Source organism: Rattus norvegicus, chromosome 4 (genome assembly GCF_036323735.1).
Source record: "Rattus norvegicus strain BN/NHsdMcwi chromosome 4, GRCr8, whole genome shotgun sequence".
In the NCBI taxonomy this organism is placed as follows: Eukaryota; Metazoa; Chordata; class Mammalia; order Rodentia; family Muridae; genus Rattus; species Rattus norvegicus.
In genome coordinates, this window is record NC_086022.1 from 95,394,680 (window position 1) to 95,415,891 (window position 21,212).

A 21,212-nucleotide genomic window follows, 5' to 3' on the forward strand; every position below is an offset into this window, starting at 1 on the left:
GGGTGACCTTTTCTTCAGTCCCTGGTCCACTTTTTGTCCCTGTATTCCCTCCCGTGAGTATTTTGTTCTTCCTTCCTTCCACATTTTGGTCTTCTTTCTTCTTGAGCTTCATATGGTCTGTGGATTGTATCTTGGGAATTCTGAGCTTTTGGGCTAATATCCACTTATCAGTAAGTATATACCATGTGTGTTCTTTTACGACTGTGTTTCCTCACTCAGTATGATATTTTCTAGTTCCATCTATTTGCCTAAGAATTTCATGTAGTCATTGTTTTTAACAGCTGAGTAGCACTCCATTGTGTAGATGTACCACTTTTCTGTGTCCATTCTTCTGTTGAAGGACATCTGCATTCTTTCCAACTTCTGGCTACTATAAATAAATTTCTTAAAATTTAAAAGCATGACTGACTGCTCCAAAAAGCCGTCTTTGCATTGTTCCTGGGTCGTGCTCCCTGTTCACTGTAGCCGTCTTTGCCGCCTACCACCTCCTGCAACATGGACTCCAGCAGCTTTCTCGCCAGAGTCCTCGAACTCGACTTGTTCCTTACTCTCAGCATCAGACTACGGGCGTGCCACACCATGTCGAAGAAGGCAGTGGACACCAGCCAAGATCACCACCAAGCATTTGAAGGAGAATAAGGAAGCTGTGGAGGAGACAGAGAATGGAAGAAATGAGCCTGCCAATGGGAGCACTCAAAATGAGGAAAATGGGGAGCAGGAGGCTGACAATGAGGTAAATGAAGAAGAGGAAGAAGATGGGGAAGAAAAGGAGGAGGAGGAAGAAGGTGACAGTGAGGAAGAGGATGGAGATGAGATGGAGACGAAGATGAAGCTGAGGCTCCAACGGGCAAGCAGGTAGCTGAGAAGGAGGGTATTAACACCAAGAAGCGGAAGACTGATGAGGATGACTAGACAGCCAAAGGAAAAGCTAACCCTACGCACCGTGACCTATTCACCCTCCACTTCCGGTCTCAGAATTTAAACTTAGCCACCTTCTTGTAGAGAAGCAGGCCCCTCACGCCCACAGTGAGCAGTGCCACCCACAGATGACATGTACTCCCCACCACCCCACCAAAACCACAACATGGGAGGAGAAAAAAACAGAACTTCCCAGACCGTGTTCTTTTTTTCTTAAAAACATTTTAAAAGGAAAATGTGTTTGTATTTTTTATTTACATTTTATATTTTTGTACATATTGTTGGGGTTAGCCATTTTTAATAATAACAGGTGACCGACCCAGCATTCAGAGCATTTTCTGTCCTACTTCAGACTTTACTTGTAGTGTGACCATGTTCATTATAATCTCATGGGAGAAAAATGAAAACCTTTAAAAACAAACAAACAAAAAAAAAACCAATCCTATTCCGAGCATTCCAGTAACGTTTTTGTGTATGTACCTAGCTGTACTATAAGTAGTTGGTTTCTATGAGATGGTTAAAAAGGCCAAAGATAAAAAGATTTTTTTTCCAAATTTTTTGTCTGTGAAGTTGCTGTTTATCTTTTTATTTTTTATTTTATTTTTATTTTTGGCTTGTTTGCTGTATATGTGAAACAATGTCCAACAATAAACTGGAATTTTATTTTGCTGACTTTTTCTAAAAAAATTTTTTAAACGTCATGTAGTTTTATTTTGATGTGTGTATTTTGTAAAGTACAATAAGGAAAAGAGTGCATATCAAATGCAAACTCTCCCCTTAGCACAAAGACCCGGGAAATGAGACATGTGGTTATGAAGGGCTTCTATTAAAGTCTATTGATTCCAGAAGAATCCATATACCTATATTGTTCCTAGGATTCTACATCCCAAGCGTAGTTAAATCCTTTTCCTGTCAGCAAGATTTCCCTTTCATTTATTCAACATATACTTACTAAGCAAGTTCTTGATGTCATACACTAGTAATAGTGGCACAAACTTTGTGGGAGTAACGAACCATGACTCATTGGATTTAAGGCCCAGTCCATGGCAAAAACCCCAGAGATGGTATGTAGCCTCCTCTTTTCTTTCCCTCCATCTTTAATAAATTGGGTATTTCTTTTTTTTTCTTTTTTTTTTTATTTTATTTTATTTTTTTTTATTATCTTGAGTATTTCTTATATACATTTCAAGTGTTATTCCCTTTCCCGGTTTCCGGACAGACATCACCCTCCCCCCTCCCCTTCCTTGTGGGTGTTCCCCTCCCAAACCTCCCCCCATTGCCACCCTCCCCGCATAGTCTAGTTCACTGGGGGTTCAGTCTTAGCAGGACCCAGGGCTTCCCCTTCCACTGGTATATCTTACTAGGATATTCATTGCTACCTATGGGGACAGAGTCCAGGGTCAGTCCATGTATAGTCTTTAGGTAGTGGCTTAGTCCCTGGAAGCTCTGGTTGCTTGACATTGTTGTACTTTTGGGGTCTCGAGCACCTTCAAGCTCTTCCAGTTCTTTCTCTGATTCCTTCAACGGGGGACCTATTCTCAGTTCAGTGGTTTGCTGCTGGCATTCGCCTCTGTATTTGCTGTATTCTGGCTGTGTCTCTCAGGAGCGATCTACATCCGGCTCCTGTCGGTCTGCACTTCTTTGCTTCATCCATCTTGTCTAATTGTGTGGCTGTATATGTATGGGCCACCTGTGGGGCAGGCTCTGAATGGGTGTTCCTTCAGTCTCTGTTTTAATCTTTGCCTCTCCCTTCCCTGCCAAGGGTATTCTTTTTCCTCATTTAAAGAAGGAGTGAAGCATTCACATTTTGATCATCCGTCTTGAGTTTCGTTTGTTCTAGGGATCTAGGGTAATTCAAGCATTTGGGCTAATAGCCACTTATCAATGAGTGCATACCATGTATGTCTTTCTGTGAGTGGGTTAGCTCACTCAGGATGATATTTTCCAGTTCCAACCATTTGCCTACGAATTTCATAAACTCGTTGTTTTTGATAGCTGAGTAATATTCCATTGTGTAGATGTACCACATTTTCTGTATCCATTCCTCTGTTGAAGGGCATCTGGGTTCTTTCCAGCTTCTGGCTATTATAAATAAGGCTGCGATGAACATAGTGGAGCACGTGTCTCTTTTATATGTTGAGGCATCTTTTGGGTATATGCCCAAGAGAGGTATGGCTGGATCCTCAGGCAGTTCAATGTCCAATTTTCTGAGGAACCTCCAGACTGATTTCCAGAATGGTTTTACCAGTCTGCAATCCCACCAACAATGGAGGAGTGTTCCTCTTTCTCCACATCCTCGCCAGCATCTGCTGTCACCTGAGTTTTTGATCTTAGCCATTCTCACTGGTGTGAGGTGAAATCTCAGGGTTGTTTTGATTTGCATTTCCCTTATGACTAAAGATGTTGAACATTTCTTTAGGTGTTTCTCAGCCATTCGGCATTCCTCAGCTGTGAATTCTTTGTTCAGCTCTGAACCCCATTTTTTAATAGGGTTATTTGTTTCCCTGCGGTCTAACTTCTTGAGTTCTTTGTATATTTTGGATATAAGGCCTCTATCTGTTATAGGATTGGTAAAGATCTTTTCCCAATCTGTTGGTTGTCGTTTTGTCCTAACCACAGTGTCCTTTGCCTTACAGAAGCTTTGCAGTTTTATGAGATCCCATTTGTCGATTCTTGATCTTAGAGCATAAGCCATTGGTGTTTTGTTCAGGAAATTTTTTCCAGTGCCCATGTGTTCCAGATGCTTCCCTAGTTTTTCTTCTATTAGTTTGAGTGTGTCTGGTTTGATGTTGACGCCCTTGATCCACTTGGAATTAAGCTTTGTACAGGGAGATAAGAATGGATCAATTTGCATTCTTTTATCTGCTGACCTCCAGTTGAACCAGCATCATTTGTTGAAAATGCTATCTTTTTTCCATTGGATGGTTTTGGCTCCTTTGTCAAAAATCAAGTGACCATAGGTGTGTGGGTTCATTTCTGGGTCTTCAATTCTATTCCATTGGTCTATCTGTCTGTCTCTGTACCAATACCATGCAGTTTTTATCACTATTGCTCTGTAATACTGCTTGAGTTCAGGGATAGTGATTCCCCCTGAAGTCCTTTTATTGTTGAGGATACCTTTAGCTATCCTGGGTTTTTTGTTATTCCAGATGAATTTGCAAATTGTTCTGTCTAACTCTTTGAAGAATTGGATTGGTATTTTGATGGGGATTGCATTGAATCTGTAGATTGCTTTTGGTAAAATGGCCATTGTTACTATATTAATCCTGCAAATCCATGAGCATGGGAGATCTTTCCATCTTCTGAGGTCTTCTTCAATTTCTTTCCTCAGTGTCTTGAAGTTCTTATTGTACAGATCTTTTACTTGCTTGGTTAAAGTCACACCGAGGTACTTTATATTATTTGGGTCTATTATGAAGGGTGTCGTTTCCCTAATTTCTTTCTCGGCTTGTTTCTCTTTGTATAGAGGAAGGCAACTGATTTATTTGAGTTAATTTTATACCCAGCCACTTTGCTGAAGTTGTTTATCAGCTTTAGTAGTTCTCTGGTGGAACTTTTGGGATCACTTAAATATACTATCATGTCGTCTGCAAATAGTGATATTTTGACCTCTTCTTTTCCGATCTGTATCCCCTTGATCTCCTTTTGTTGTCTGATTGCTCTGGCTAGAACTTCAAGAACTATATTGAATAAGTAGGGAGAGTGGGCAGCCTTGTCTAGTCCCTGATTTTAGTGGGATTGCTTCAAGTTTCTCTCCATTTAGTTTAATGTTAGCAACTGGTTTGCTGTATATGGCTTTTACTATGTTTAGGTATGGGCCTTGAAGTCCTATTCTTTCCAGGACTTTTATAATGAAGGGGTGTTGAATTTTGTCAAATGCTTTCTCAGCATCTAATGAAATGATCATGTGGTTCTGTTCTTTCAGTTTGTTTATATGATGGATCACGTTGATGGTTTTCCTTATATTAAACCATCCCTGCATGCCTGGGATGAAGCCTACTTGATCATGGTGGATGATTGTTTTGATGTGCTCTTGAATTCGGTTTGCCAGAATTTTATTGAGTATTTTTGCGTCGATATTCATAAGGGAAATTGGTCTGAAGTTCTCTTTCTTTGTTGGGTCTTTGTGTGGTTTAGGTATAAGAGTAATTGTGGCTTCATAGAAGGAATTCGGTAGGGCTCCATCTGTTTCAATTTTGTGGAATAGTTTGGATAATATTGGTATAAGGTCTTCTATGAAGGTTTGATAGAATTCTGCACTAAACCCGTCTGGACCTGGGCTCTTTTTGGTTGGGAGACCTTTAATGACTGCTTCTATTTCCTTAGGAGTTATGGGGTTGTTTAACTGGTTTATCTGTCCCTGATTTAACTTCGATACCTGGTATCTGTCTAGGAAATTGTCCATTTCCTGAAGATTTTCAAGTTTTGTTGAATATAGGTTTTTATAGTAAGATCTGATGATTTTTTGAATTTCCTCCGAATCTGTAGTTATGTCTCCCTTTTCATTTCTGATTTTGTTAATTTGGACGCACTCTCTGTGTCCTCTCGTTAGTCTGGCTAAGGGTTTATCTATCTTGTTGATTTTCTCAAAGAACCAACTTTTGGTTCTGTTGATTCTTTCTATGGTCCTTTTTGTTTCTACTTGGTTGATTTCAGCTCTGAGTTTGATTATTTCCTGCCTTCTACTCCTCCTGGGTGTATTTGCTTCTTTTTGTTCTAGAGCTTTTAGGTGTGCTGTCAAGCTGCTGACATATGCTCTTCCCTGTTTCTTTCTGCAGGCACTCAGCGCTATGAGTTTTCCTCTTAGCACAGCTTTCATTGTGTCCCATAAGTTTGGGTATGTTGTACCTTCATTTTCATTAAATTCTAAAAAGTTTTTAATTTCTTTCTTTATTTCTTCCTTGACCAGGTTATCATTGAGTAGAGCATTGTTCAATTTCCACGTATATGTGGGCATTCTTCCCTTATTGTTATTGAAGACCAGTTTTAGGCCGTGGTGGTCCGATAGCACGCATGGGATTATTTCTATCTTTCTGTACCCTTTGAGGCCCGTTTTTTGACCAATTATATGGTCAATTTTGGAGAAAGTACCATGAGGAGCTGAGAAGAAGGTATATCCTTTTGCTTTAGGATAGAATGTTCTATAAATATCCGTTAAGTCCATTTGGCTCATGACTTCTCTTAGTCTGTCTACATCTCTGTTTAATTTCTGTTTCCATGATCTGTCCATTGATGAGAGTGGGGTGTTGAAATCTCCCACTATTATTGTGTGAGGTGCAATGTGTGTTTTGAGCTTTAGTAAGGTTTCTTTTACATATGTAGGTGCCCTTGTATTTGGGGCATAGATATTTAGGATTGAGAGTTCATCTTGGTGGATTTTTCCTTTGATGAATATGAAGTGTCCTTCCTTATCTTTTTTGATGACTTTTAGTTGAAAATTGATTTTATTTGATATTAGAATGGCTACTCCAGCTTGCTTCTTCTGACCATTTGCTTGGAATGTTGTTTTCCAGCCTTTCACTCTGAGGTAATGTCTGTCTTTGTCTCTGAGGTGTGTTTCCTGTAGGCAGCAGAATGCAGGGTCCTCGTTGCGTATCCAGTTTGTTAATCTATGTCTTTTTATTGGGGAGTTGAGGCCATTGATATTGAGAGATATTAAGGAATACTGATTATTGCTTCCCCTTATATTCATATTTGGAAATGAGGTTATGTTTGTGTGCTTTCATTCTCTTTGTTTTGTTGCCAAGATGATTAGTTTCTTGCTTCTAGGGTATAGCTTGCCTCCTTATGTTGGGCTTTACCCTTTATTATCCTTTGTAGTGCTGGACTTGTAGAAAGATATTGTGTAAATTTGGTTTTGTCATGGAATATCTTGGTTTCTCCATCTATGTTAATTGAGAGTTTTGCAGGATACAGTAACCTGGGCTGGCATTTGTGTTCTCTTAGGGTCTGTATGACATCTGTCCAGGATCTTCTGGCCTTCATAGTTTCTGGCGAAAAGTCTGGTGTGATTCTGATAGGTCTGCCTTTATATGTTACTTGACCTTTTTCCCTTACTGCTTTTAATATTCTTTCTTTATTTTGTGCGTTTGGTGTTTTGACAATTATGTGACGGGAGGTGTTTCTTTTCTGGTCCAATCTATTTGGAGTTCTGTAGGCTTCTTGTATGTCTATGGGTATCTCTTTTTTTAGGTTAGGGAAGTTTTCTTCTATGATTTTGTTGAAGATATTTACTGGTCCTTTGAGCTGGGAGTCTTCACTCTCTTCTATACCTATTATCCTTAGGTTTGATCTTCTCATTGAGTCCTGGATTTCCTTTATGTTTTGGACCAGTAGCTTTTTCTGCTTTACATTATCTTTGACAGTTGAGTCAATGATTTCTATGGAATCTTCTGCTCCTGAGATTCTCTCTTCCATCTCTTGAATTCTGTTGGTGAAGCTTGTATCTACAGCTCCTTGTCTTTTCTTTTGATTTTCTATGTCCAGGGTTGTTTCCATGTGTTCTTTCTTGATTGCTTCTATTTCCATTTTTAATTCCTTCAACTGTTTGATTGTGTTTTCCTGGAATTCTTTCAGGGATTTTTGCGATTCCTCTCTGTAGGCTTCTACTTGTTCTCTAAGGGAGTTCTTTATGTCTTTCTTGAAGTCCTCCAGCATCATGATCAAATATGATTTTGAAACTAGGTCTTGCATTTCTGGTGTGTTTGGATATTCCGTGTTTGCTTTGGTGGGAGAATTGGGCTCCGATGATGCCATGTAGTCTTGGTTTCTGTTCCTTGGGTTCCTGCGCTTGCCTCTCGCCATCAGATTATCTCTAGTGTTACTTTGTTCTGCTATTTCTGACAGTGGCTAGACTGTCCTATAACCTGTGTGTCAGGAGTGCTGTAGACCTGTTTTCCTGTTTTCTTTCAGCCAGTTATGGGGACAGAGTGTTCTGCTTTCGGGCGTGTAGTTTTTCCTCTCTACAGGTCTTCAGCTGTTCCTGTGGGCCTGTGTCTTGAGTTCACCAGGCAGGTTTCTTGCAGGGGAAAAGTTGGTCCTACCTGCAGTTCCAAGGCTCAAGTTTGCTCGTGGGGTACTGCCTAAGTCCTCTCCGCTGTGGCTGCAACCGGGAAGATCTGCGCCGCTCCTTCCGGGAGCCTCCGTGCACCAGGGTTCCAGATGGCGTTTGGTGTTTTCCTCTGGCGCCTGGATCTGCACAGAGTGCAGTCTCTTCTGGTTTCCCAGGCGTGTCCGCCTCTCTGAAGGTTCAGCTCTCCCTCCCACGGGATTTGGGTGCAGAGAACTGTTTATCCGGTCTGTTTCCTTCAGGTTCCGGCAGTGTCTCAGGCGCAGGGGTCCTGCCGCTCCCGGGCCCTCCCCTACGGGAACCCAGAGGCCTTATACAGTTGCCTCTTGGGCCAGGGATGTGGGCAGGGGTGGGCAGTGTTGGTGGTCTCCTCCGCTCTGCAGCCTCAGGAGTGCCCACTTGATCAGGCGGTGAGGTCTCTCAATTGGGTATTTCTTATTTACACTTCAATTCTTAGGTTTCCAGGCCAACAGCCTCCTACCCCTCCTCCTCCCCTTCTATATGGGTGTTCCCCTCCCCATCCTTCCCACATTACTGCCCTCCCCGCAACAATCACGTTCACTGGGGGTTCACTCTTGGCAGGACCAAGGGCTTCCCCTTCCACTGGTGATCTTACTAGGATATTCATTGCTACCTATGAGGTTGGAGCCCAGGGTCAGTCCATGTATAGTCTTTGGGTAGTGGCTTAGTCCCTGGAAGCTCTGGTTGGTTGGCATTGTTGTTAATATGAGGTCTCAAGCCCCTTCAAGCTCTTCCAGTCCTTTCTCTGATTCCTTCAATGGGGGTCCCGTTCTCAGTTCAGTGGTTTGCTGCTGGCATTCGCCTCTGTATTTGCTGTATTCTGGCTGTTTCTATCAGGAGAGATCTACATCCGGCTCCTGTTGGCCTGCACTTCTTTGCTTCATCCATCTTATCTAATTGGGTGGCTGTATATGTATGGGCCACATGTGGGGCAGGCTCTGAATGGGTGTTCCTTCAGTCTCTGTTCTAAACTTTGCCTCCCTATTCCCTCGCAAGGGTATTCTTGTTCCCCTTTTAAAGAAGGAGTGAAGCATTCTCATTTTGCTCATCCTTCTTGAGTTTCATGTGTTCTCTGCATCTAGGGTAATTCGAGCATTTGAGCTAATAGCCACTTATCAATGAGTGCATACCATGTGTGTTTTTCTGTGATTGGGCTACTACACTCAGGATGATATTTTCCAGTTCCATCCATTTGCCTATGAATTTCATAAAGCCGTTGTTTTTGATAGCTGAGTAGTATACAATTGTGTAGATGTACCACATTTTCTGTATCCATTCCTCTGTTGAAGGGCATCTGGGTTCTTTCCAGCTTCTGGCTATTATAAATAAGGCTGCTATGAGCTTAGCGGAGCATGTGTCTTTGTTATATGTTGGGGCATCTTTTTGGTATATACCCAAGAGAGGTATAGCTGGGCCCTCAGGTAGTTCAATGTCCAATTTTCTGAGGAACCTCCAGACTGATTTCCAGAATGGCTGTACCAGTCTGCAACCCCACCAACAATGGAGGAGTGTTCCTCTTTTTCCACATCCTCGCCAGAGGCCACTGTGACCTGAGTTTCTTGTCTTAGCCATTCTGAAAGGTATGAGGTGGAAACTCAGGGTTGTTTTGATTTGTATTTCCCTTATGACTAAAGATGTTGAACATTTTTTTAGGTGTTTCTCAGCCATTCGGCATTCCTCAGCTGTGAATTCTTTGTTTAGCTCCGAACCGCATTTATTAAAAGGGTTATTTGTTTCCCTGCAGTCTAACTTCGTGAGTTCTTTGTATATTTTGGATATAAGCCCTCTACCAGTTGTAGGATTGGTAAATATCTTTTCCCAATCTGTTGGTTACCATTTTGTCCTAACAACAATGTCCTTTGCCTTACAGAAGCTTTGCAGTTTTATGAGATCCCATGTGTCAATTCTTGATCTTAGAGCATAAGCCATTGGTGTTTTGTTCAGAAAATTCTCTCCAGTGCCCATGTGTTCGAGATGTTTCCCACTTTTTCTTCTATTAGTTTGAGTGTATCTGGTTTGATGTGGAGGTCCTTGATCTACTTGAACTGAAGCTTTGTACAGGGTAATAAGCATGGATCGTTGTGCATTCTTCTACATGTTGACCTCCAGTTGAACCAGCACCATTTGCTGAAAATGCTTTTTTCCATTGGATGGTTTTGGCTCCTTTGTCAAAAATCAAGTGACCATAGATGTGTGGGTTCATTTCTGGGTCTTCAACTCTATTTCATTGGTCTATCTGTCTGTCTCTGTACCAATACCATGCAGTTTTTATCACTATTACTCTGTAATCCTGCTGGAGTTCAGGGATGTGATTCCCCCTGAAGTCCTTTTATTGTTGAGGATAGTTTTAGCTATCCTGGGTTTTTTGTTATTCCAGATGAATTTGAAAATTGTTCTGTCTAATTCTTTGAAGAATTGGATTGGTATTTTGATGGGGATTGCATTGAATCTGTAGATCGCTTTTGGTAAAATGGCCATTTTTACTATATTAATCCTGCCAATCCATGAGCATGGGAAATCTTTCCATCTTCTGAGGTCTTCTTCAATTTCTCTCTTCAGTGGCTTGAAGTTGTTATTGTACAGATCTTTTACTTGCTTGGTTAAAGTCACACTGAGATATTTTATATTATTTGGGACTATTATGAAGGGTGTCGTTTTCCTAATTTCTTTCTCGGCTTGTTTCTCTCTTGTGTAGAGGAATGCTACTGATTTATTTGAGTTAATTTTATACCCAGACACTTTGCTGAAGTTGTCTATCAGCTTTAGTAGTTCTCTGGTGGAACTTTTGGGGTCACTTAAATATACTATCATATCATCTGCAAATAGTGATATTTTGACTTCTTCTTTTCCAATCTGTATCCCCTTGATCTCCCTTTGTTGTCTGATTGCTCTGGCTAGAACTTCAAGAACTATATTGAATAAGTAGGGAGAGAGTGGGCAGCCTTGTCTAGTCCCTGATTTTAGTGGGATTGCTTCAAGTTTCTCTCCATTTAGTTTAATGTTAGTGACTGGTTTGCTCTATATGGCTTTTACTATGTTTAAGTATGGGCCTTGAAGTCCTATTATTTCCAGGACTTTTATCATGAAGGGGTGTTGAATTTTGTCAAATACTTTCTCAGCATCTAATGAAATGATCATGTGGTTTTGTTCTTTCAGTTTGTTTATATAATGGATCACATTGATGGTTTTCCGTATATTAAACCATCCAGGCATGCCTGGAATGAAGCCTACGTGATCATGGTGGATGACTGTTTTGATGTGCTCTTGGATTCGGATTGCCAGAATTTTGTTGAGTATTTTTGCGTCGATATTCATAAGGGAAATTGGTCTGAAGTTCTCTTTCTTTGTTGGGTCTTTGTGTGGTTTAGATATAAGAGTAATTGTGGCTTCATAAAAGGAATTCGGTAGTACTCCATTTGTTTCAATTTTGTGGAATATTTTAGATAGTATTGGTATGAGGTCTTCTATGAAGGTCTGATACAATTCTGCACTGAACCTATCTGGACCTGAGCTCCTTTTGGTTGGGAGACCTTTAATGACTGCTTCCATTTTTAGGAGTTATGGGGTTGTTTAACTGGTTTATCTGTTCCTGATTTAACTTTGGTACCTGGTATCTATCTAGGAAATTCTCCATTTCCTGCAGATTTTCAAGTTTTGTTGCATATAGGCTTTTATAGTAAGATCTGATGATTTTTTTTAATTTCCTCTGAATCTGTAGTTATGTCTCCCTTTTCATTTCTGATTTTGTTAATTTGGATACACTCTTTGTGTCCTCTCCTTAGTCTGGCTAAGGGTTTATCTATCTTGTTGATTTTCTCAAAGAACCAACTTTTGGTTCTGTTGATTCTTTGTATGGTCCTTTTTGTTTCTACTTGGTTGATTTCAGCTCTGAGTTTGATTATTTCCTGCCTTCTACTCCTCCTGGGTGTATTTGCTTCTTTTTGTTCTAGAGCTTTCACGTGTGCTGTCAAGCTGGTGACATATGCTCTTTCCTGTTTCTTTCTGCAGGCACTCAGAGCTATGAGTTTTCCTCTTAGCACAGCTTACATTATGTCCCATAAGTTTGGGTATGTTGTACCTTAATTTTCATTAAAGAAGAAGAAGAAGTCTTTAATTTCTGTCTTTATTTCTTCCTTGGCAAGGTTATCATTGAGTAGAGCATTGTTCAAGTTCCATGTATATGTGGGCGTTCTTCCCTTATTGTTATTGAAGACCAGTTTTGGGCCGTGGTGGTCCGATAGCACGCATGGGATTATTTCTATCTTTCTGTACCTGTTGAGGCCCGTTTTTTGACCAATTATATGGTCAGTTTTGGAGAAAGTACCATGAGGAGCTGAGAAGAATGTATATCCTTTTGCTTTAGGATAGAATGTTCTATAATATCTGTTAAGTCCATTTGGTTCATGACTTCTCTTAGTCTGTCTATGTCTCTGTTTAATTTCTGTTTTCATGATCTGTCCATTGATGAGAGTGGGGTGTTGAAATCTCCTACTATTATTATGTGAGGTGCAATATGTGCTTTGAGCTTTAGTAAGGTTTCTTTTATGTATGTAGCTTCCCTTTTATTTGGAGCATAGATATTTAGGATTGAGAGTTCATCTTGGTGGATTTTAACTTTGATGAATATGGAGTGTCCTTCCTTATCTTTTTTGATGAATTTTAGTTGAAAATTGATTTTATTTGATATTAGAATGGCTACTCAGCTTACTTCTTCAGACCATTTGCTTGGAAATTTGTTTTCCAGCCTTTCACTCTGAGGTAGTGTCTGTCTTTGTCTCTAAGGTGTGTTTCCTGTAGGTAGCAGAATTCAGAATTCAGGGTCCTCATCGCGTATCCAGGTTGTTTTTTTGTTTTGTTTTGTTTTGTTTTTTATTAACTTGAGTATTTCTTATATACATTTCGAGTGTTATTCCCTTTCCCGGTTTCCGGGCAAACATCCCCCCCCCTCCCCTTCCTTATGGGTGTTCCCCTCCCCACCCTCCCCCCATTGCCGCCCTCCCCCCAACAGTCTAGTTCACTGGGGGTTCAGTCTTAGCAGGACCCAGGGCTTCCCCTTCCACTGGTGCTCTTACTAGGATATTCATTGCTACCTATGAGGTCAGAGTCCAGGGTCAGTCCATGTATAGTCTTTAGGTAGTGGCTTATTCCCTGGAAACTCTGGTTGCTTGGCATTGTTGTACATATGGGGTCTCGAGCCCTTTCAAGCTCTTCCAGTTCTTTCTCTGATTCCTTCAACGGGGGTCCTATTCTCAGTTCAGTGGTTTGCTGCTGGCATTCGCCTCTGTATTTGCTGTATTCTGGCTGTGTCTCTCAGGAGCGATCTACATCCGGCTCCTGTCGGTCTGCACTTCTTTGCTTCATCCATCTTGTCTATATGGGTGGCTGTATATGTATGGGCCACATGTGGGGCAGGCTCTGAATGGGTGTTCCTTCAGTCTCTGTTTTAATCTTTGCCTCTCTCTTCCCTGCCAAGAGTATTCTTGTTCCCCTTTTAAAGAAGGAGTGAAGCATTCACATTTTGATCATCCGTCTTGAGTTTCATTTGTCTAGGCATCTAGGGTAATTCAAGCATTTGGGCTAATAGCCACTTATCAATGAGTGCATACCATGTATGTCTTTCTGTGATTGGGTTAGCTCACTCAGGATGATATTTTCCAGTTCCAACCATTTGCCTACGAATTTCATTAAGTCATTGTTTTTGATAGCTGAGTAATATTCCATTGCGTATCCAGGTTGTTAATCTAACTTTTTATTAGGGAGTTGAGACCATTGATGTTGAGACATATTAAGGAATAGTAATTTTTGCTTCTGTTATATTCATATTTGGTGGTGAGATTTTGTTTGTGTGCTTTTCTTCTCTTTGTTTTGTTGCCTAGACGATTAGTTTCTTGCTGTTCTTAGGGTAAAGCTTGCCTCCTTATGTTGGGTTTACCATTTATTATCCTTTGTAGGACTGGGTTTGTAGAAAGGTATTGTGTAAATTTGGTTTTGTCATGGAATATCTTGGTTTCTCCATTTAGTTAATTGAGAGTTTTGCAGGATACAGTAACCTGGACTGGCATTTGTGCTCTCTTAGGGTCTGTATGAAATCTGTCCAGGATCTTCTGGCTTTCATAGTCTCTGGTGAGAAGTCTGGTGTAATACTGATAGGTCTGCCTTTATGTGTTACTTGACGTTTTTCCTTTACTGCTTTTAATATTCTTTCTTTGTTTTGTGCATTTGGTGTTTTGACTATTATGTGATGGGAGGAGTTTCTTTTCTGGTCCAATCTATGTGGAGTTCTGTAGGCTTCTTGTACATTTATGGGCATCTCTTTCTTTAGGTTAGGGAAGTTTTCTTCTATGATTTTGTTGAAGACATTTACTGGTCCTCTGAATTGGGAGTCTTCACTCTCTTCTAAACCTATTATCCTTAGGTTTGCTCTTCTCATTTAGTCCTGGATTTCCTGTATGTTTTCGACCAGTAGCTTTTTTTGTTTTACATTATCTTTGACCGTTGTGTCAATGATTTCTATGGAATCTTCTGCTCCTGAGATTCTCTCTTCTATTTCTTTTTTTTTTATTTAGAGAATACTTTATTAGTTTTTGTAATCAAACCCACGTAGATAAGACCTTACATATTTAATACAGTGCGTTACCCCTGTACAAATGGAAAAAACTTAAGTTCAACATTTCTAGACCAATATGGCTGTTAATTTCTGTACAGTGCCAACTCAACACAGTAAACGGGGATACTTTTTTCCATAGTTGACAGCACAGCTAAAGTTTCCAAAAATTCAAATTATATATCTGTATATATATATTTATATTTATATAAAAAGACCAATAATAGCAGTGTGTTATGCATCAACAGCAGCAACAGCTTTTCCAGGTTCTGCAGTCATCTGAACAAAACTGTAGAGACATCCAGCACACTCCATTAAAAAAAAAAAAAGTAAAAAAACAAAACCCGAGAAAACAGCACAGTTCTGTTACTCTTGTGGTACCTGGCACCATTTTTTTTAAAATTAGCTTCTCAATCATCATCTGGGAAGAAAACATTCTGAGCAACATCATTAAAAACAGCTCTGATAAAGCACGGTCACTACTAAGTATCATAAAGCAGGTACAAGCTATTTTACATTCACAGAGGTATGATACAGTACTGTCCTACATCTATAATACTAGAGGATACAATTTAAAAGGCATTATTTGAGACTTGATTCTACTTTTCCAGCAGAGGGCCCAAAGGATGGTGTGACATAGCTTTGTAAAGAAACATACTCTAGACAGGATTTCCTTTCACTAGTGGCACAGTTCTAAGGATTCATTCTCTCCATGAATGTCAGCTAAAACCGTTATTAAAAAAATGAAATATCCCTAAAACAAAACCGTATAACCACTGGATTCACATGAAGATGACCTAGTGGAGACAAGCTGGACCTCACCTTACCAACAAGCTATCAAATCTGTTATGTTTAAACAGTGAGACCTCCAAGGAAGGAGATGCCAAGTAGTGCTTCAAAGCTTCGGACCACAATCAAACACAGCATCATTTTCAACAGAAGCAGAAGCTCATCTGAATATGCCCAAGGATGCTGACATCAACATTAAATCATCTGCTCACTCATCCAGGAAGAAGGGGAGATCAGTTACTACTGCACTTTATTGTGTTCAACCAAATCACCATGCTACAAAAATAGCAGGCTGCCATAATAAAAAATAAGGCTCCTCTATCCAGCACCAGATAGCATCATTTTACTTTCAAGCCTAGAAATTGCGCACTTGTATATAAACCAACCGAAGATGAGGATTGAGAGTTCATCTTGGTGGATTTTTCCTTTGATGAATATGAAGTGTCCTTCCTTATCTTTTTTGATGACTTTTAATTGAAAATTGATTTTATTTGATATTAGAATGGCTACTCCAGCTTGCTTCTTCTGACCATTTGCTTGGAAAGTTGTTTTCCAGCCTTTCACTCTGAGGTAGTGTCTGTCTTTGTCTCTGAGGTGTGTTTCCTGTAGGCAGCAGAATGCAGGGTCCTCATTGCGTATACAGTTTGTTAATCTATGTCTTTTTATTGGGGAGTTGAGGCCATTGATGTTGAGAGATATTAAGGAATAGTGATTATTGCTTCCTGTTATATTCATATTTGGATGTGAGGTTATGTTTGTGTGCTTTTCTTCTCTTTGTTTTGTTGCCAAGATGATTAGTTTCTTGCTTCTTCTAGGGTATAGCTTGCCTCCTTATGTTGGGCTTTACCATTTATTATCCTTTGTAGTGCTGGATTTGTAGAAAGATATTGTGTAAATTTGGTTTTGTCATGGAATATCTTGGTTTCTCCATCTATGTTAATTGAGAGTTTTGCAGGATACAGTAACCTGGGCTGGCATTTGTGTTCTCTTAGGGTCTGTATGACATCTGTCCAGGATCTTCTGGCCTTCATAGTTTCTGGCGAAAAGTCTGGTGTGATTCTGATAGGTCTGCCTTTATATGTTACTTGACCTTTTTCCCTTACTGCTTTTAATATTCTTTCTTTATTTTGTGCGTTTGGTGTTTTGACAATTATGTGACGGGAGGTGTTTCTTTTCTGGTCCAACCTATTTGGAGTTCTGTAGGCTTCTTGTATGCCTATGGGTATCTCTTTTTTTAGGTTAGGGAAGTTTTCTTCTATGATTTTGTTGAAGATATTTACTGGTCCTTTGAGCTGGGAGTCTTCACTCTCTTCTATACCTATTATCCTTAGGTTTGATCTTCTCATTGAGTCCTGGATTTCCTGTATGTTTTGGACCAGTAGCTTTTTCCACTTTACATTATCTTTGACAGTTGAGTCAATGATTTCTATGGAATCTTCTGCTCCCGAGATTTTCTCTTCCATCTCTTGTATTCTGTTGGTGAAGCTTGTATCTACAGCTCCTTGTCTTTTCTTTTGATTTTCTATGTCCAGTGTTGTTTCCATGTGTTCTTTCTTGCTTCTATTTCCATTTTTAATTCCTTCAACTGTTTGATTGTGTTTTCCTGGAATTCTTTCAGGGGTTTTTTTGTCTCCTCTCTATGGGTTTCTACTTGTTTATTTATGTTCTCCTGGAATTCTTTCAGGCATTTTTGCGATTCCTCTCTGTAGGCTTCTACTTGTTCTCTAAGGGAGTTCTCCACGTCTTTCTTGAAGTTCTCCAGCATCATGATCAAATACGATTTTGAAACTAGATCTTGCTTTTCTGGTGTGTTTGGATATTCCATGTTTATTTTGGTGGGAGAATTGGGCTCCGATGATGGCATGTATTCTTGGTTTCTGTTGCTTGGGTTCCTGCGCTTGCCTCTCGCCATCAGATTGTCTCTAGTGTTACTTTGTTCTGCTATTTCTGACCGTGGCTAGACTGTCCTATAAGCCTGTGTGTCAGGAGTGCTGTAGACCTGTTTTCCTGTTTTCTTTCAGCCAGTTATGGGGACAGAGTGTTCTGCTTTCAGGCATGTAGTTTTTCCTCTCTACAGGTCTTCAGCTGTTCCTGTGGGCCTGTGTCTTGAGTTCACCAGGCAGGTTTCTCGCAGGGGAAAAGTTGGTCCTACCCGTGGTTCCAAGGCTCAAGTTTGCTCGCGGGGTACTGCCCAAGTCCTCTCAGCGGCGGCAGCAACCAGGAAGATCTGCGCCGCTCTTTCCGGGAGCCTCCGTGCACCAGGGTTCCAGATGGCGTTTGGTGTTCTCTTCTGGCGTCTGGATGTGCCCAGAGTGCAGTCTCCTCTGGTCTCCCAGGCGTGTCTGCCTCCCCGAAGGTCCAGCTCTCCCTCCCACGGGACTTGGGTGCAGAGAACTGTTTATCCGGTCTGTTTCCCTCAGGTTCCGGCGGTGTCTCAGGCGCAGGGGTCCTGCCGCTCCTGGGCCCTCCCCTACGGGAACCCAGAGGCCTTATACAGTTGCCTCTTGGGCCAGGGATGTGGGTAGGGGTGGGCAGTGTTGGTGGTCTCCTCTGCTCTGCAGCCTCAGGAGTGCCCACCTGACCAGGCGGTGAGGTCTTTCTCCCACGGGGTCTAGGAGCAGAGAGCTGCTGCGGGCCGGCCTCTCTTCTATTTCTTGTATTCTGTTGGTGATTCTTGTATCTACGACTCCTTGTCTCTTACTTTGGTTTTCTATATCCAGGTTTGTCTCCCTTTGTGCTTTCTTTATTGCTTCTATTTGCATTTTGAATTCCTTCACCTGTTTGATTGTGTTTTCCTGGAATTCTTTCAGGGATGTTTTTCATTTCCTCTCTATAGGCTTCTAATTTTTTATTTGTGTTTTCCTGCGTTACTCTAAGGATGTTCTTTATGTCTTTCTTGAAGTCCTCCATCATCATGATCAAATGTAATTTTAAATCTAGATCTTGCTTTTCTGGTGTGTTTGGATATTCCATGTTTGTTTTGATGGGAGAATTGGGCTCCGATGGTGCCATGTAGTCTTGGTTTCTGTTGCTTGGGTTCCTGCGCTTGCCTCTCGCCATCAGATTATCTCTAGTGTTGCTTTGTTCTGCTATTTCTGACAGTGGCTAGACTGTCCTATAGGCCTGTGTGTCAGGAGTGCTTTAGACCTGTTTTCCTGTTTTCTTTCAGCCAATTATGGGAACAGAGTGTTCTGCTTTCAGGCGTGTAGTCTTTCCTGTCTACTGGTCTTCAGCTGTTCCTGTGGGTGTGTGTCCTGAGTTCACCAGGCAGGTCACTTGGAGCAGAAAAGTTGGTCTTACCTCTGGTCTCGGACCTGGAGTCACTCCTCAGAGCCAGGGTTTCAGCTCTCTGTGAGGGCAGCAACCAGAAGGGCCTGCCCCACCTTTCCTTGGGAACCTGTGCACAGGCGTCCCAGATGCAGCTAGGCATTTTCCTCTAGATTCAGAAATGTGGGCAGAGAGTAGTCGGAGCCCATCTGGTACAGACACACACAGGTCCTGTGCAAGCTGCTTCAGTCTCTGTGAGTTCATATGTGTTATGATCATGTTAATGTAAAGGGTCTTATTTTTTTGGTGTTCTTCATGCCCTCTCTTTCTCTCTTAGATTCTTTCTGCCTTTTCTTCTGTATGATTACTGAGTCTTGAGGGGATGAATTTGGTGGAGACATCCCATTTAGGGCTAAGTGTTCAAATGTCTCTCATTCTGCATAACGTCTGATATCAGGTCTCTATTTCTTCCCATCTTCTGCAAGAGAACCTTCACTGATGATGGCTGAGCAAGGCACTAATCTATGAGTATAGCAGAGTATCATTAAGTGTTATTTTATTGCAACATTTTTGTTGGTTGTGGTGGTGGAGGTTTGCGTGTTTGCTTGTTTGTTTGTTTGCTTGCTTGCTTGCTTGCTTGCTTAGAATAGTAGTATTTAGTTTGGTTTTGTCCTAGACCCATGGGCTATTTAATCTCATGTCCTTCACTAACCAAGCAATGTTGGGTATAAACTGCATCCATTTGGTTTGCAGTTCCTTAATGGCTAAGGATGCTCAACATTTCTATAAGTGTATTTTTAGCTGTTGGAGTTTCCTCTATTGAAAGTTCTTGGCTAGATTTGTACCCCATTTTTATTGTGTTGATATAAGCTCTCTATCAGATATGTTTTTATTGGATATTTTTTGTATTTACATTTTCTGTCAGATATGTAATTGATAGAAAACCTTTTCTGTAGGTCATGGTTTTATCCAAATGACAGTGTCTATTGCTATGCAGAAGATTTTTCAGTTTTTTTAGGTCCTGTTAACTAATTATTTATCTTAGTGCCTGAAATATTGGTGTTCTGTTCAGAAAGTCTTTTCCAGTGCCAATGAGTTTAAGGCCTTTCCTAACATTCTGTTCTATGGGATTCTGTGCATTTGGTTTTTGTTGGGGTCTTTGATCCATTTGTAGTATATATCTGTTATGTCTATTTGGTTTATAATATCATTTAAATCAAGTATTTCTCTGTTTAGTCTTTGTCTGTGCTACCTGTCCATTGGCAAAGTCTGAGTATTGAAGTCTCCCACTATTAGTGTGATTGAAGCTAAAGCACTGTTTTTCTTACAAACTTGGGTGCCTTGTAGATGGTGCATAGATGTTACAAATTGCAATGTCCTCTTGGGAGATTTTTCCTTTGCTGAGTATGTAGTGTCCTTCCCTATCTCTTCTGATTAGTTGTAGTTTGATGTTTGCCTATGAGATGGGTTTCAAGTTGGGCCAGTTATTGGTTGGCCATTCCTTCAGTCTCTGCTCCATCTTTGTTCCTGCATTTCTTTTAGACAGGATAAATTTTGTGCCAAAGTTTTCTGGATGCATTAGTATCCTTATCCCTCCACTGTGGGAGCCTGTCTGGCTATAGGAGGTTGCCTTTTCAGATTCCATGTTCCCACTGTTAGGCACGTTGGCTAGGTCACCCAAACTGACTCCTGGGAGTCTGCCCCATCCCAGATCTCTAGGACTTCCTAGAGATACCAACACTACCCCCAGAAGCTGCAGATTTCCATTTATTCTCCTGGTCCTCTTGGCTTCTCTCTTGTCTCTGCCCTTCCATTCTCCTCCCCATCCCCTCTCCCACCTAGTTACCTCCCTCCCTCTGTCTCCTATAACTAACCACCCACACCCCTTCTAAGTGTGATTCAAGCATCCTCCTTTGGGCCTTCCTCCTTGTTTAACTTCTTTGGGTCTGCAGGGTGTACCATGGCTATTCTGTACTTTATGGCTAATATCCACTTATCAGTGAGAAGATACCAAGAGAGGCTCTGCCCAGCAGCTGAGTGAAACATGTAGATACCCACAGCCAAACACTGGATGGAGGTAGGGGAACTATATATAGTTTATTTAAGTACATTTATTTCCTAAAAGTAAAGTTGTGACAATTTTTAGTGAATTATCCTTGGCTTGGTAAGTACATGTTTTTTTTTTTTTTTTTGCTTATCATTTCTGGTGATGTTTCTTTCTTAGATATATTTCTTTATTTATATTTCAAATGTTATTCCCTTTCCCAATTTCCTGTCCATAAGCCCTCATTCCCTCCCCCTCCCCCATACAGGTATTCACCCCCCCATCCACTACCTTACCCCCGCACTCCCAACCCCTGACATTTCCCTGCACTAGGGGTCCAACCTTGGCAGGACCAAGGGCTTCTCCTTCCACTGGTGCCCCAACAAGGCTATTCTCTGCTACATATGCAGTTGGATCCCTGGCTCAGTCCATGTATAGTCTTTCGGTAAGGTTTAGTCCCTGGTAACTCTGGTTGATTGGCATTGTTTTTATGGGGTTGC

General features: G+C 41.0%; 1 pseudogene; it reads left to right on the forward strand.

The window, feature by feature from the left end:
• Nucleotides 1-579: 579 nt before the first annotated feature.
• Ptma-ps1 (prothymosin alpha, pseudogene 1) lies at nt 580-912 on the forward strand (annotated as a pseudogene).
• Nucleotides 913-21,212: the final 20,300 nt, after the last annotated feature.